This window comes from Armigeres subalbatus, chromosome 3 (assembly GCF_024139115.2).
Source record: "Armigeres subalbatus isolate Guangzhou_Male chromosome 3, GZ_Asu_2, whole genome shotgun sequence".
Lineage (NCBI taxonomy): Eukaryota > Metazoa > Arthropoda > Insecta > Diptera > Culicidae > Armigeres > Armigeres subalbatus.
In genome coordinates, this window is record NC_085141.1 from 113,820,871 (window position 1) to 113,831,361 (window position 10,491).

Sequence of the window (10,491 nt, forward strand, 5' to 3'; positions counted from 1 at the left end):
GCCACTACACGATCCTGAGCCCGGATTCCCCACTCGGCTGAGTCGGTCCGGTGCCCACGCAACGCTCGACCTCTACGTAACAAACCTGAGTGACCACGTCTCGCAGCCGGTTGTATACCAGGAGCTCAGTTCGGATCACTATCCGGTGGTGGCGGAACTGGGCTCCTCGGTCAATCGGCACCAGCAGTTACGGCGAAACTACCACCGAGTGAACTGGCAGCGTTTCCAGCAGTGCGTCGATAACACCGTCGACTACGAGGTGCGTCCGGAGACGCCGGAAAGTATCGACCGCCAGCTGTGCGCTATCGAGGAGGCGATCACGGCGGCCCGAGAGCAACACGTACCGACGGCTCGGCAGGTAAGCAACTCCTTAAACATCGATACACTCACCAAAGATTTGATTCGATTGCGGAATGTCACTCGCAGGCAGTTTCAGCGTACTGGACTGCCTGAGCTTAAGGCACGCTGCAATCGAATCACAAAAATTATCTAGGCCAGAATGGTGGACCTCAAAAATAACGACTTCTCGAATAAGATCCGCACTCTCCCAGATTATGCTAAGCCGTTCTGGAAAATGACCAAAATTCTAAAATCCAAGCCTCGGCCCATTCCACCTTTGATCCCACTAGACAATAATGGCTCTAAGGATCGCTTGATAACTCCTGCAGAGAAGGTCGCTGAAATAGGTCGTCACTTCGTCAGCTCACACAATCTTGGGCAGAACATCGTCAGTCCACACGAAGCAGCTGTCAACGAGCATGCTAACAACATCCATTTGATTCCCAACGACTTCTCGGAGGAGTTGGAGATCTCAGCTGACGAATTGACGGCCTATATCAAATCGTCGAAGAACATGAAGGCCCCAGGCTTCGACAGCATCCTGAATCTCGAGCTCAAACACATGAGTGCTCCGTTCTTTGAGCACCTCTCGCTGATCTTTAATCAGTGTCTCCGGCTTAGCTACTTCCCATCGTCCTGGAAGTCAGCGAAAGTCATCCCCATCCGGAAGCCTGGGAAGGATCCTTCCTCCCCGAAAAGTTATCGACCCATCAGCCTTCTCTCAGGGTTATCCAAGCTATTCGAAAAAGCTATTCATCATCGGTTACTTGAGTCTGCCGAAAATCTCAACATCTTGCTCGAGGAACAGTTTGGTTTCCGACGCGGTCGGTCAACTGTACACCAACTGACCTGAGTTACCAACGTCCTCAGACGGAACAAGTTTGTCTCGAAAACATCCGCCATGGCCTTACTCGATGTCGAGAAGGCATTTGACAATGTATGGCATGATGGCCTGGTGTACAAACTACAACGCTACAATCTTCCCAGCTACCTGGTGAAAATCATCAACAATTACCTGTCGGCAAGGACATTCCGGGTCTCAATCAGCGGAGCGAGTTCCAATGCGCACAACATCGTCGCAGGCGTTCCCCAGGGCAGTATCCTCAGGCCCCTGCTTTTCAATCTGTTCACCTCCGACATGCCAGAACCTCCAGAAGGCGGCATTCTGTCTCTGTTCGCAGATGACACATCCATCGTCTACAACGGTAGAGTGATCAGAGCGCTAGTGGCAAAACTCCAACGAGGCCTGGATGCCCTGACAGAGTACCTCACCAGCTGGAAGATCTGTATCAACGCGGCGAAGACCCAGGTCATCATTTTCCCCACTCCAAATCCCTAAACTTGTTCCGCCTGGGGACTGTAAAATCATCCTCAATGGCACGACTGTAGAATGGGCCAATGAGGCCGGCTACCTTGGCTTGACCCTCGACAGCAAGCTTATTTTCAGGCAACAGGTTGACAAAACGGTGATAAAGTGTAACGTCTTGTTGAAACTACTGTACCCTTTGATCAACCGCCGATCGTCATTGTCCCTGAAAAATAAGCTTGCTGTCTACAAGCAAATCATCCTCCCTGTGATCGAATATGGCATGCCGGTCTGGGAGAGCTGCGCTAAAACCCACCACCTTAAACTTCAACGGGTCCAAAACAAATTCCTGAGGATGATCCTCAACACCCCCCCCCCCAGGACAAGAACATCCGAGGTCCACCGTCTGGCCGGAATAAAAACCTTACATGAACGCTTTGGTGAGTGTAAAGAAAAGTTTAGGGTCCGTTGCTTGCATTCGGATCAGGCTCCAATTAGGGCGCTAGTTCCAATCTAGGTTATCAAATTTTGTATTGTAAATATTAGTATACATAGTAGTTAGGTTATCAAATTTTAAAAAACACACCAGCGCCTCCTAAAGGCCGTCATGATATATTATATTAACACTTAAATAACAATATAAACATGAAAATTTAAAATTGAAGTTGGAGGGCCAAGCCGGCCGAGCACTGTACATGTAGAAAAATAATAATTGTAGAACAGAAAATGATTAAATAAAGAAGAATTTTACTACTACTACTAAAAAATTGGGTTTTACGTAAAACAAATCAAAACAAGGCACGTTACATTTTTTAGCGAAGAGTCCTAGTTGGAAAAAAAATGTTAAACCGCTCTTTGCAGAATCCCGATCAAAATGGGTCGCGCGCCGGAAAGCAGCTTTCTTGTATTCAATAAATTAAGCCAGCAAATTTGAATGGATGGAATCACTAACAGAAACCAAGCCAAACGCCGATGCCACCGAAACAGTCCATTTCCGCAATTAAACGTTTCTGATTAGAAAAAGCTAGTCCTGAGAAGAACCAATTTGCTTTCCCCAATATGCTTTCCCAATATGTAGTGTAATAAAAGCATCGCCACTGGTGGCACGGGATCGCAACAGTGCTATTTTTATAGTCAACCCTTTCTTCATATAAAATGCTGGTTCGATGAGGTTGAATAATCTGCAGCAACACACCGAGGACCACCACCAATGCGATAGATTTCCGTTGAAAATGTTACCAGCGCGTTGAAAATGTTACCAGCGTGATGATGTGTCCGCTCCGCTGTGATCGCTTTGGTGCGTCCGCTTTGCGTGAAATCTTGTTCAAACTGAGGATTAGATCCAAACCCGCAAGTGATTGATTTTTGATGTCTGTGCTAGTGAAGCATATACGTGATTGGTTGACTTACCTATTTCTAAATTGTTTATCAATATTCGATAATAAATAATCAAAAATCAGTATTTTCATGTAAATACAAATAAGTGTTGACTCATCCTTGATCAAATGGTCCAAAGAAATTGAAAATCCATCGAGAAACGGCTGACATGTTAAAGATTAAAGTCTATCATATTTTCGTGACGGTCACTGATTTTTGCAATCGTAAAGTGTACCCCAATATAGAAAAGACAAACGTAGTCCTATGTCAAAAAGTTTTGGATAATTGTGTCACTAAACTAATGAAAATAGTGAATTTAATATGAATGCCAAAATAATGTGATTGTTACACGTTCATCTTCTTCTTCTTCTTCTTATTGGCATTACATCCCCACACTGGGACAGAGCCGCCTCGCAGCTTAGTGTTCATTAAGCACTTCCACAGTTATTAACTGCGCGGTTTCTTAGCCAGGCTACCATTTTTGCATTCGTATATCATGAGGCTACACGATGATACTTTTATGCCCAGGGAAGTCGAGACAATTTCCAATCCGAAAATTGCCTAGACCGGCACCGGGAATCGAACCCAGCCACCCTCAGCATGGTCTTGCTTTGTAGCCGCGCGTCTTCACGTTCATCTAATATGCGAAAATAAGTAAGTCCATTTCAAATACTACTTTATTGTGCAAATGAAACATCTCTTGCACTGCCTGCCTACTTGAGTGATTGTTAACAATCCGAGTCAAAGCAATTTTTCACACAGGTTGCGTTTATCAGTTGATATTGCGTTTATCAGTTGAAGCATAGCATAAATCTTGCGTTGAATAAATAAAGTCGGCTTGATACACTTTTTCAAAGAAGCATTGACAAATATCTCTTTGCAAACGATGTATTTTTGTTGAATTATTGATTAATTTGCATGATGAGCCAACGTTGCATCCAGGCCTAACATTACATCCCGTTACCCTATTTAATTCATGTGCGAATATTAAAAGCACTCCAAACTGCAAAGCGTCAATGTTTCAATATTAGAAACGCGAGCCAAATGATTCGAATAAAATCGATTTGAGTTTTGACGTAGGACTACGTCTGTCTTTTCTATATTGGGGACACTTTACGATTGCGAAAATCGGGGACCGTACCGTCAACGCTTCTTAGTATTCATATGAAAATACTGATTTTTTAATTATTTTTTTATCGATAATTGATAAAAAGTAGAAGGTTGTATCCGAGACACGACCGCCAATTGGACCTAGGATTATTTTTTATTTTAAAATTCTGAAAATGTTCCTTGGTGCTGATTCACGAAGATGAGGCTGTAAATTTAATCTGGGTTGGAATATCCTCGGCATGTCGCATATCCTGGAAATAAATGGGCGAAAACCCGATTGGAACTATAAACTCATTTCGGTTTATAACTATAAGCAGAGTATTAAAGAAATAGAAGATCGGTAAACAACAGCCTTAACAACAACTTTCTCCATGAATATTTGGTGGCCTTGAAAAGGGCCGTTTGTTTATGTTGGATTGAAGCCTTTTGAAGTGATGTACGCCGTGGTCCCGTTGGGCTGATTCTGTAGAAAACGAAGAAAAAAACAAAACGGAAAGAATGTTTCATATTAAATACATTATGATCTAAATGTAAATTACTCAAGCTACATTTTCAGGAGCAATTATCTATTTTTGCTACGGACTGTACGGCTGATGTCAAAGATTGGTCATTCAACGTTTCGGCAGATGAACTAGCGGAACAACGACGATCAGTGACTTTAATTCACTTCACTGGGATGGCATCGGTTCTAGAATAAAATAACATAACTGATGAAGAGAACTATGTTTAATTCTAAATCATTAGTTTTACCTCGAGACACCGCAAGAATCGACAAAGTAGGCCGGTGGTAGGAGAAGTACGTGCAGTATCTCCTGCATTCCACACTTACGTTCCGGGTTAACGTTAGATCGAGACATGTGCCACCCAGAGTAGTCGCTATAGTTGGATCCGAAGCACAATCCAGATAGAGAAACTGCTTCATGAACCAGATGAAATCTCTGTTCTCCTCTTTCGTCACATCAATGTTAAAGTCTACCACGGGCATGGCAACATGGGTGTACTTTATGAGGTTGCGTACTAAGAAATATTTCTTTTGCTTCAGGGTGGCACCTGTCGTGTCCTTAGGAGACAGCTGCATTCGAATCAGCCGTCTCCAGCTGCTGCTCGATCCGCAGCAGCTCCGAAGCACTACTGCTTCCACATCACAAAACTGAATACACACTTCGTTCAACTGTCACCTCTCGCATCTAGTGCTCATGACTATATGCCCTCTTATTCAGTCAATATATTTACTCATACCCCTCTCAATCCCTACAGTACCTAGTAAATATTCAAAATTTAATGCAACATACTTAAATACAAACACAACAACTATTTGATTATACCTGGTGAAATATATACCGCAAACAGTAACGTGCGGGTTTCCATGATCGAAACCTCTGCAGCACAGCAGTCCCCATATTCGTCTGCTACACTCAATGCTGGGTCATAGCTTTCATTGAGCTTCGCAATGGCGTTAGAAACGGCCTGAGTTGACGAACCAGCGCGTTGAAATATTGCCACTCCTCCCGCTCTTGCGTGCATGCGATGCCACCATGCCTAGGAAAGTCCACCCTAGGTATGGCCACCGGCTTACTGGTGGACTCAAGCAATTGCGAACCTGCGCCGCGCCTGCCTATGGGCAAGGAGGCGGATGCAGCGAGCACGCAGAGAAGAGGTGCATGTTGAACGACGGGTGGCGTTCGTGGCTGCTAGAAACGCTCTGAAGACTGAGATTAGATCAAGCAAAAAAGCCTGCTTCGAGGGCCTGTGTCAAAGTGCCAACGCGAATCCATGGGGTGACGCCTATAGGGTCGTTGTGGCCACGACACGCGGGCCCCTACAGAGCGGTCTCCAGAGATGCTGGAGAGGATCATCGCGGAGCTTTTCCCACGTTACGAACCAAGTCCCTGGCCTCCCTTTGTGGAGCTGCCAGGGAACAGGGTGGCCGACGAGGGAAGAGTAACTGTGGCGGAACTTGCGGGGATTGCACAGTTCCTTAGTGTAGGTAAGGCGCCAGGACCGGACGGTATTCCGAACCTGGCCATCAAAGCGGCAATTGCTGAGGCTTCCGAGATGTTCAGATCTGTCATGCAGAGATGCCTGGACGAGGGAGTCTTCCCTGAAGCATGGAAAAGACAGAGCTTGATCCTATTGCCAAAGGCGGGAAAACCACCGGGGGATCCATCGGCATGTAGACCAATATGCCTGCTTGATACGGTGGGGAAGGTGCTCGAGAAGATCATCCTCAACAGGTTGTTGATACGCACTGAGGGTGCGGATGGTCTATCGAGTAACCAGTGTGGTTTCCGAAAGGGTAAGTCGACCGTATCTTGTCGGTTATCAAATCTGCGGAGATAGCTATCCAGCGTAAGAGGAGGGGAGTTCGCTATTGTGCAGTAGTGACTCTCGACGTGAGGAATGCTTTCAATAATACCAGTTGGGCAGCTATTGCAGATGCGCTCCTGCGTCTTGGAATTCCCGAGTACCTGTATAAGATTCTCGGAAGCTACCTCCAGAATCGAGTACTGGTATACGACACGGAGGCGGGTAGGGAGTGCGTTGATATAGCCTCAGGGGTTCCGTCAGGTTCTATACTGGGTCCGGTGTTATGGAACGTCATGTACGACGGTGTCTTGAGGTTGAAGTTCCCGGTGGGCGTGGTAATCGTCGGCTTCGGTGACGATATTACGCTGGAGGTCTACGGCGAATCGATCGAAGAGGTGGAGTTGACTGCAGCCCACTCGATCGCAATTGTGGAGGAGTGGATGAGTTCCAGGAAGTTAGAACTGGCTCACCACAAGACTGGGGTGGTTGTTGTTAACAACCGAAAGTCGGAGCAACAAGCGGTGATAAGGGCAGGCAACTGCGCGGTCACCTCAGAACGCTCCATCAACCTTTGGTAGCCACGTCAATAACGCCTGCAAGCGTTCCTGCACAGCTATAGTGGCATTGTCCCGGATGATGTCCAATAGCTCTGCGGTTTATGCCAGCAAGCTCAAGCTTCTGGCTAGCGTCGCTCTGTCCATACTGAGGTATGGGGAGCCAGCTTAGGGCACGGCCCTGCGTATTAACTGCTACAAAACGAAGTTAGAAAGTACGTATAGGCCCATGTGCCTAAGAGTTGCGAGCGCGTACCGTACCGTGTCGCACGATGCACTTTGCGTCATCACCGGTATGATGCCTATTGACATCGTTATCGGTGAAGACATAGAGTGCTTCGAAATGCGCGGCACGAGAGGCATCCGTAGGACTGTCAGGTTGGCCTCAATGGTCAAATGGCAGCATGCGTGGGACAGTTCCACTAAGGGTAGATGGACACATAGGATGATACCGGAGATAGGTACGTGGGTCAAAAGGTGCCATGGGGAAATGCTTCAGACAGTACCTACACCGGTTCGGATACTCGGCCTCGCCCGAGTGTCCGGTGTGCGCAGGTTCAGAGGAAACGGTCAACCGGGCGGGTTCCAAGCCCGAGGACGGAAAGGGGTCCTCGTCAAGGCTGGGGCAGGCGTAGGCACCGCGTCGGCAAGTCCCTCTGTTGGTGAATAGGCCCTATCACAGAGAGGTCAATTTGGGGTGTACGCGGCATCATCATTCGTGATACCAGTCATGCAGAGGGAAGCAGGCGCGAAGTCGACCCTTCCTACCTTCCGAGGACATAGGGCGTGGTAAGGCCACCTGGAAAGCTGGCAATGCGCTGCACAGTGGTTCGCTCTAGAACAAAGGGTGGTCAAAACCTCAAAATGTCCCTAAAAGTAGATTTTATGTTTGTATCATGGTATTTTGAGGCTTTTTGTCACATACAGACTTCATCGTGGGCATTGGCGTAAATAAGGGGGGACCAGAGGGGGCCTGGCCCCCTCCAGACCCACTTGTGGCCCTTTCCAGAAAATATGAAAATCGAATCAATTTCAATAGTCAATTTTCATATACTACAAAAATATTTCCTCATTCCTATTTGCATCGTAGGTATGTCATCTTTGATCAATTTTTCTGCAAAGTATCGAAATCGTCGTCGCAATATGTCCAAGTCCAAGTAATTTGAATTTTTAAATTTTTTTTTAGAATTACTTTCATTGCCATTAAATAATTAAATGTTTGCTAAGCGTGATAACATTCTGGTTTATTGGTTTATTAATTAAACCGAGTTGAAAACACAAGATTGTTCAAAATAAATATATAGGGGAGATCCCCCAGCGCCGGACACCTCCCAATACAGCACACTTCTGAAAACAGCACTTGCAGAAATCCCTCCATCAACATATGTAATACAAAGAAAGCTATTGAAAAGTCTATTATCTGTATGGAATATCAGATCCTCATGTTGTAAACTTTGTACAAAATTTGAAACTGAGCAAAAATGTCAAAAATTCTTATTTTAGAAGGTTTGAATCAACAATATTAAAATCGATGAAATGCATTCTGATTATGTCGAGATGGTCAATATTAGTAATATTTCAAATAACGATCGTTTGTGTGGTTCATGCGGTCGTTCGCGCTCAGATTAAATTTTCTTGTCTGAAGTACTAATGATTGGCTACAATCAGAGAAAGTAGCTCTTAAGTCTCAACTTGAGGCGAGATGAATTTTGTTCAAAGTAAGACCTGATTGCTTGGTGATGGCAGATTGTTTTCCATCGGTAGCAGAATCACAAGCGCGCGTTATAAAAAGACGCTGCCGATAATTATTCGCGTGGATAGCAGTAACAGTCAAGTGAAATTTCCCATCAAGATTATAATTCTAGTAGGTAGCCTGCTACTTGCTTAAGGTTTTATTTCCATCCATGCGAATACATATTTGCAGCTTCTCCTTCTGACGCGCGCTCGGACCGGCAGTAATGCTATGATTCCGCTACCGATACCAAACAATTATGCTTTGTTCTATGAAAAAAGTTCGTATTATATCAACTTTCTCAATCACTTATCAATCACTGAATCATTGTTCAAAATTAAATCCACAGCAAGAAGAGTAGTTAAGTGCTAGACAAACATCATATAATTGAGCTCAGAATCACGCTAGAATATTTCAATGAAAAATTTTCTAGTTCCTAGCGGTTGCACTATAGACAAACTATTTCAACTTAACCTTTCTCCCAAACATAATGGTGGTTCTGAAAAGATCCGATTCATTCCCAATTATGTGCATCACCAACAACAACTACTGGACTGCGCGACATCCATCTGATGATTCGGCTCTACGCACGCCGTTAATTGCCAGATCCAAAAATGCTGCTTGTAACACGGATGTAAAGATGTACTGCTGTTGTCACGACCGCCACCACTATCGAACGAAAAATTTTCATCCGCGCCACCACAGCCGTTGTCGCTAGGACCGCTTCTGGACGCCTTGGTCCGCTTTCCATGAAATCCAGAATGAAAATGACGCGCGCACGCGAAACACGGGGCTTTTTATACACAGGAAAAACGAAGCAGTGGATCAAAAGGCCCGTACCTTACTGCAATCTGATGTTAGTGTTGGGGATTTATGAACGGGATTGATTATTTTTGAATTTTTCACCCGGTTTGGAAAGAAATAACATTTTCAATAGTTTGCCGTTGATAATGAATAGTTTTAATACAATTAGCAAATTGGTGGAAAGTTTCCGAATCTATTAATAACAAAATCTCGAAAATCCGTCGAAAGATAAAGTCGCCATTACCTTTTTGAAATCTTACATGATTTCGTGACGGTCCCCAATTTGGAAATTTTCATTTTTTTTTCATGCGCGAACAAAAAACACGTCGGTACGCGCTGCTGTCTCGAACTGGAATAAGCCACGCGCGCGCGGGAAAGCAGTTTTCTTATAATCAATAAAGATGGCTCATTAGTCCCGCCTCTTTGTTGTCCGGTATGACTGCAAATATTGTGTAACCGTCAAACACTCACCAAAGGGGCGTGGCTACAGGTTCAACTTTATTGATTACAAGAAAGCAGCTCTTCCGCGCGCGTGAGGCATTTCGTTCGAGATGTCGCGGAGAGCAGACTGTGGTATCACCTTCGGCATCGGCGGAGCTCCTACCGGAAATTTTATTCCCGGCGATGGTGTGGGTCGCGCGGTCATTAACATTAGCAGCGCTCAGTTTAAATTTTCTTGTATGATGTAGGAGGAATGACGGCTTTGGCAGGTTTTGTTCTATTATTGTCGGGGGGGTTTTTGTTGACCAAATTTTATGAAATTTGGCCACAATATTCTTTGATATGCTATGATATGATATGATATTTGATATGAAGTACTAACGATCGGCTACCATCAATGAAAGTGGCTCTTGGGAGCGTCCACAAATTACGTAACGCTTAGAGGGGGAGGGGGGGTTGGCGAAGTGTGACGACCCATACATATTTTTTAGATGCTTCACACAAAAAGTGTGACATAGGGG